This window comes from Eumetopias jubatus, unplaced genomic scaffold, assembly GCF_037043125.1.
Source record: "Eumetopias jubatus isolate StellerSeaLion01/CBP00866 unplaced genomic scaffold, mEumJub1_p1.0 scaffold_11, whole genome shotgun sequence".
Classification (NCBI taxonomy): domain Eukaryota; kingdom Metazoa; phylum Chordata; class Mammalia; order Carnivora; family Otariidae; genus Eumetopias; species Eumetopias jubatus.
The window spans coordinates 116437947-116445263 of NW_028274817.1; the positions used below are offsets into that span (position 1 = coordinate 116437947).

Genomic DNA, 7317 nt, shown 5'->3' on the forward strand with positions numbered 1-7317 from the left:
AAGTAAACAAATATCCCAATATGAAATGGGGAAAAGATTGAACAGACACTTCATCAAAGAAAATACTTCATGCAGATGACAAATAAGCAATATAAATATGCTCAGTATCATTTGTCATAGGGAAATGAAAACGAAAACCACAGTGAGAGACTACTACACTCATTCAAAGGTCTAAAATAACAAAGACTGAACATATCAAGTGTTTGCAAGGATATGGAGAAAGGAATTTTCATACGCTGCTGGTGGGAATATACAACCACTTTGGAGAACAGTTCGTGGCAATTTCTTTCAAAAGTTAAACACCTGCCCTATGATTTGACCATTCTACTCCTAGGTATTTATCTGATAAAAAGATAGTGTATGCCTACACAAAGACTACCATCAAAGCTTTATTTGTAAGAGCCAAAAACTGGAAACCACCCAAATGTCTATCAACAGGTTAATGTATAAACAAACTATGATATACCCGTATAATGGAAGATTATTCAGCAATAAAAAGAATGAACACATAACGACATGGATGAATCACAAAATAATTATGCAGAGTGAGAGAAGTCAATCAAAAGAAGTATGTACTATTGGACTCTATTGATATAAAATTCTATAACATGCAAACTATAGTGACAGAAAGCAAGTCGGTTATTTCCTGGGGATGGGGGATGTGATGGGAAGGGCTGGAAGAGGGATTGCAAAGGGCCACAAGGAAGCATATGTGATAGGTATGTTCATTATTTTGATGGTGGTAGTAGTTTCACTGGTGTATACATATGTCAAAACTTAAACTGTACTTTTTAAGTACACGACATTTATTATATGTCAATTTTACCTCAATAAATGTGTTTTTAAAATACCCCTTAATTTTTTAAATGTGTTGTCGAGGATTAACTTTTTAAATTACCAAAAGCTCTTTTAACACAATTTTTAATTCATTTTACAGGCTCACCAAACCTCCCTTCACTTTGCACGTGAGACACCCGTTTGTCTGCCCACTTCTACCTCCCTCCCCTTTGCCTCCTTCACATTGTCTTCTCCATCCTGCTAGAGGAGAATTGGGCTTTCCTTTTTGATTGCTCTCATTATCCTCTCTATAATGTCTTGTGCATGACTAGCTGCTGACATGGGGCTTTACAAGTGTTTATCAACAATGTGTGCATAGACTCGGGAGGTCATATTGCCCTGGCTGGCGTGGTTACACTTTCCCGGCTGATTAAAATTAACTAACTCTACGCCAAGAGGACGGTTTTAATCCTATGTATAGAAACACAGTGCTTTTCAACTATAGGATAATTGAGCCTGTAAATGAGACAGTGTTAATGACGTGGATGCATTGATACTGCACTAAGTTCCTCCAGAATGTAGTTTACTGTCATTAGCAGGGCGAGCAAGACCAGGAAGGCGAGAGAGAAAGGATGAAGCGTGGGGCAGGAATCATTCTGAGAGCAGATTATTTATGAAGCAGACTTTTAGAACTCCAGCTCACTCACATTTGTAGAAAGAAAATGAAATGTGAGAACACCGAAACTAAGAGATTGGTCTCCCTAAGATAAACATCAATCCTGTTTACAACCAAGTGAAAAAGGAGCAAATGAACAGCAAGTAAAGGCCACACTGGAACTAGACAGGCCTCATTAGGAAACATAGGCAGCCATCGCTTGGTGCTTGGATGAGGAAAACTCACAGTACCGTTGGCTTCCCCTCAAGCACTCCTGGCCAGGCCATTGCCGAGCAGCTCCTTCCAAGATGAAAAAATATTTTTCTGCCTTTCTGATTAAGCAGTAGCTCCCTCCCCAAACACTCTGACAGCAATTTTTTCTTCTCTACATTTCTCCAGCCTCGACTTGACTTTATTTTTGTAACTGGTAGCAAGCCAGGGTGAGAAATGATCTCTTCCCACCCAATTATCTGGGAAGAAAGCCCACTTTATCATTAATTACATTATCTAACAGCCTCTTGCTACTCAAAATGGGGTCCTTGGATCAGCAGCATTGGCACCATCTGAGAGCTCATTTGAAATGCAGAACCTTGGGCCCCATTCCAGAATTCCTGAATCAGAATCTGTATTTTAACAAGATGCCCAAGTAGTCTGTGCACACATTCAGTTTGAGAAGTGCTTGTCTAACCCTCACAACATCCTGTATAAGTTAAGGATTTTCATTCTTATTACTCACTGGAGAAAATGAGAACAGGAGAGTAAAATTACTTGACAAGGATCAATTCTTAAAAAGTGCCGGAGTTGGGATTTTAAGGTAGCTCCCCTAATTCTAAATGCAAGCACCTTTTCCCTCCACCATGCTTTCCTCCGTATAAATTTTTCAAATGAATTCAGCAGTTCTGGTCATAACCACCCCACTCTCAACCACATTGTTGACTGACTGCTAATACCCAAACTCCTACTCTCAGGCATGCATGATTTAAATTAAACATTTACCGTCCCTTGAAATATTTGAAACACCAATGTCTGTGGGGAGAGTGACTTAATAAATCCCTTAACTCTTAGTGTTTAGGAGTTTGATTAGGCTGCTGACTTTATCCATTGATGGGAAGAGCTAAAGCCCCTTGAAGAAGAGGAGTGAAGGAGGAAGGAAAGATAAAGGCAAAGTGTCCCAGATTTATTGTTCCGTATAGATCAGCCCTTTCCAAGGACCTTGACTGTCCTTGGAGTTTGCCGTCATGACTGGCTTGAGCTTGTTCCTTTGCTTCTGTCGCGGGCTTCTGGATGCTCTGAACCTGGGCTGTCCTTTCCCTGTGGTATTTCCAGGGAGGTGAGTACAGAAACCCCTGCAGGTGTTGACCACAGCAGTGGCATCAGGCTCATAGAGAGGAAATGTGAAACAGCTGTGCTCACCAGTGCTTACGGCAATATCATCATAAAAAAAAAAAATACTCCAAGACTCTGTGGTCACCGATAGTAGCTATTGTATTTGAGGCTATACTATATGCCAGACACCGTACTAGATACTTAACGAATAGTTCCCACAATAGTCTTGAAAGTATGTATTATTTAGTAAATGCAGCTCATGAAGAATGGAACCTGGCTTCTAACCTCAGGCCTATTTGAAGCAAGAGTGAGTGTTCTTTTTATCACAACACATGGCTGTGGCATACTTAAATTAACCTCCTATTCAACCTTCAACGTCTGGCTGAAATCACCCCTTCCAGACAGGTCTCTCTCAGTGACCCTGGTGATATCTTCTTTCTGTAGCCCTAATTTGGCACTTTTTATGTGATAGCTTGAACTCTTGCTTCCTTTTTTATTCACATTCCTCCTGCTCCAAGCTGTAGTTATGTTTGCACCTGTGTCCCACCTCCCCCTCCAAACCCTTGAGCCCTTAAATGTCCGTTGGGTCACCAGCCCCAACATCATAGCAGGAATTCAATGATATCATCAGTTGGCCTGTAAATCGAGTTAGGCACAACTAGTCCACCCTCTGGAAGCTTCTGGAAGTCAAACATATGTTATTGGTTGAGGCACTCCGTGTTGTTTACATGTAGCCTCCAGTAGCTGATAGCATCCCTCCAATGGCTCACACTTAGAAATTCTGTACCCATTTACGAGTTGCTCTTGCACTGGTTTTGTATTGCTTTTCTTTCCTATCATTCTCTCCCAAGAGAAGAACATGGTTTGGGTTATCTTTACATGTAGCTACTCCTCCCTCCCTGGTATTCTTTACACTCTGGAGTCTAGGAGAATAAAGGAAGAAAATAAAACTTCTAGTGACTCTCTTCTTCTCTTGCATTCTTGCACTTGCTCATTCTCTCTTTAACATTTGAGACATTGTGCTAAGTATCTTACATAAACCATTTTAAGTCCCATACCAAAAAACCTACAAAATATGCACTGTTATTATTCCGATTTTGTTCAGGAGTATCCTCAAATACAGAGAGGTTAAGAAAGTTATCCATGATTACACAGCTAAGAAATGGGAAAACCAGAATGCCAATGTAGGCTGTGTGCTGCTCTCACTTAGCAACAATTATCAGTGAAAAACACAAGTGAAATGTGGCAAATGCATAGGTGTAGACCAATATGCTTGTGGGTACTCTGTGGAGTACCAAGGAAACTGTAATCCCTAGGCTTTTCTTATAACCAGTCCTTGACTGGGCTTTATATTTTCACCTTCTGTTACAGGTGCTTGGAGAAATACGGGTGAATCATTATTAGTTCAAGCTGAGCACTGAAAAGCATGAAGGCCTAGTGAGTGTTGGTGTTACTATTATTTTTTTACAAATCAGTTATTAGGGAAAGAATGTAGCTGCCACTAATATCTTCTAAAACTCAATATAAGTGATTTTTGAATAATTCAAGTGTTGGATTATTCATATCCACTTGACCTTCTCCAGTAGCTGAAATCTTTGAGAGTTGACGGTTTGCAGGTATTTGAAGAAGCCATTATGCAAATGAAAATATCATATCCACTAAGATATTGTAGGCATTATGGCAGATACCAAAAAGGTATAATGTATTCTCTCAAAGGGTTTGCCAACTTTTCTGAGAAAATAAGCCTGATACATGTTTCTCATTAGATAACAATGAAATTTTTAAATGGCGCTTTGAGAGGATGATGATAATCACAGGCTAATGCATGACTATGCCAACAGCAATTCAAAGAAGAGATACATAACTTCAGGCTGAGACGAGTGATCTAGAGAGATTTGGTGGAACAGATGGATTTTAAGCTAAAGTTTGAAAGGTCAATAGAATTAAAGTAAGGAGCAATGAAAGAAAGAACATAATGGGTTGGGTAGAACAGCATGGCCGACTAAACAATCCATAACAGAGAATGTGCTTGTGCATAAACAAACTGGCATCATTATCGCACTTAGTTTGGACTGTGGGCTTGAGTGAATAGAGAATATCTGTGATTCAGTTTGAATTCTGTGATTCTCAGCCCAGGAGTTCTTGCCTAGTTCTTCTGGTAACAACATTCAACACTACGGAGGAAGCAACGACAATTATTGCCTGCTTGGTGGGCTCTCTTGGGTCACTGAAGGACTAGGTTTCAAGATGCAGCAGGTAGAGTATCAGCTTTGAAGAAACATTTCCTAGTATCACCCCTAGTATCAGTCTTGCTCCACTAGGCCCCTGAAAGACTTTCCACTTATTGCTAAAAAGTGAGACATCTGGGCAGAAATATGCCACACAGTGGGTCAAGCTTGATGGCTCCTCAGGGATACTGCTTGGGGCTGCCCTCTAGAGGGACTAAGAGTAGCCACCACTACCAACTCTAGGAGCACATAAAAAGGCAAGAGCCTTTTCAGAAAGGCAAGCCACTCTTGAAAAACAGCATGGAGTTTCTTCAAAAAGTTAAAAATAGAACTACCCTACAATTCAGCAATTACACTACTAGGTATTTACCAAAAAACAAAAAGAAAACAAAACTAATTTGAAGGGATACATGCACCCCGATCTTTATAGCAGCATTATCAACAATGGCCAAATCATGGAAAGAACCCAAATATCCATTGACTGATGAATGGATAAAGGACATGTGGTATATATACACAATGGACTATTACTCAGCCATAAAAAAGAATAAAATCTTGCCATTTGCAGCAACGTGGATGGAGCTGGAGAGTATTATGCTAGGCAAAAGAAGTCAGTCAGAGAAAGACATGTACCATATGATTTTACTCATATGTGGAATTTAAGAAACAAAACAAATGAACAAAGGAAAAAAAGAGAAAAGCAAACCAAGAAACAGACTCTTAACTCTAGAGAACAAACTGATGGTTACCAGAGGGGAAGTGGGTGGGGAGATGGGCGAAATAGGTGATGGGGATTAAGGAGGGCACTTGTGATGCGCACCACGTGTTGTATGGAAGTGTTGAGTCAGTAAATTGTACACCTGAAACTAATACTACACTGTGCGTTCACTAACCGGAATTTAAATGAAAACGTAAGAAAACCAAAGATATGGAGCACATGCAGGAGGATTTTATATATCTGTATCTATGTAGATATGAAATCAGTCATGTGAAACTGTCACAAAATCTCTAAGAGGTAAGAATTATGACCTTTATTTTATAGATGACAAAAGACTCTAAGTTGGCCTGGGGCATTGACAGATTTGAGATTCAACATGTCCACCCTACCATAAGCAACTGATAATTTTGGCCCATCAAGACAAGAAAGAAGAGACTAGAGGTCTCAAAGAGGTCGTCTACCTCCCTCTGGGCGTAGCCAGTGCACTCCAGATGTCTGAAGTTGGTAGAAAAAACCCATGAACCTAGAACATGGGAGCATTTCCGGTTGAAGAGAAACCGTAAGGTAATCCCACATGTAGAAGTGACTGAAGGAGCACCCAGAATAGAGAGCTCGATTAAGAACAGCCTTGCAAGAAGATCTGCAGTCTGCCCAATAACATGAATTGTAGCTTGTCCAAGGAAATTGGACTGCTTGCTGAGATGTTGCTAGGAAGATTACCCAAGGGGAGACTACCTAGGAAGGGCTGGTTGAGCCTTCCAGCCAAAGAGAAAAAGAAAGACGCTGAAAATAAATTGCCTTCCAATTCCCAGTGCAAGGTGTAGCTTTGTAAAAGAGGGTTCCATATATATTGGTGCTTCCTAGAAGCACATTATATAACATTCAGCAGCCATACTAAAATGGCCCTTTCTCTGAATGCGTGGTGCATGTGGCTAGCAAGATGACTACGCCAGGGGAAAAAAAGAAGGAAAGAAAGGTCAATTCCTGATGTGTTTTGGTATAAGGCTTTTTTTTTTCCCAAGTAGTAACTAATATTGTGTGTATCAGAGATCTAGGAGGGTCTGCATCCCCGTTATCTGCTTTTATTTTATTTTATTTTTTTGATACCAGGGTGACTTTATTAAAGCGAAGAACTGAACATAATTTTAAAGGACATAAAAATATGGAATGCTTCACAAATTTCTGTGTCGTCCTTGCGCAGAGACGCTACTCTTCTCTGTATGGTTCCAGTTTTAGTATGTGTGCTGCTGAAGCAAGCACCCCATTGATCTGCTTTTAGATATCAGCCCAATAAGACCCGAAATTCACCCATTTATGCTAAGTTTTGCTTTCTGTAATTCTGTTTACAAAATGGAAACCCGATTGGAAACATATGCTGAAATTAATTTGCCCTTCTGCCTAAATTATTTGAGTACTTTTTCTGCTTAAATTTTTTGTCCTGATAAAAATAAAAGGATTTGAAGAAAGCCATCCTAGAGAAACTTTTAATAAAACAATTTGTAGCCAATGATGTAATCTGAAGTTTGAGCTTGTTGCTCAATGTGAAGAGGAGAAACACTGTTTGCACATGGACCTAAAGAAGCAGCTGGATTTCTAGAGTGTACCCACTGTCT

The 7317-nt window shown here is 39.9% G+C and overlaps 1 non-coding gene across 1 annotated transcript; it reads right to left on the bottom strand.

Moving 5' to 3' along the window:
• Nucleotides 1-6860: 6860 nt before the first annotated feature.
• LOC114218125 (U6 spliceosomal RNA) lies at nt 6861-6964 on the bottom strand. The gene has a single exon (XR_003611126.1). It is a non-coding gene; the product is annotated as a U6 spliceosomal RNA (small nuclear RNA).
• Between the last annotated feature and the right edge of the window lie 353 nt (nt 6965-7317).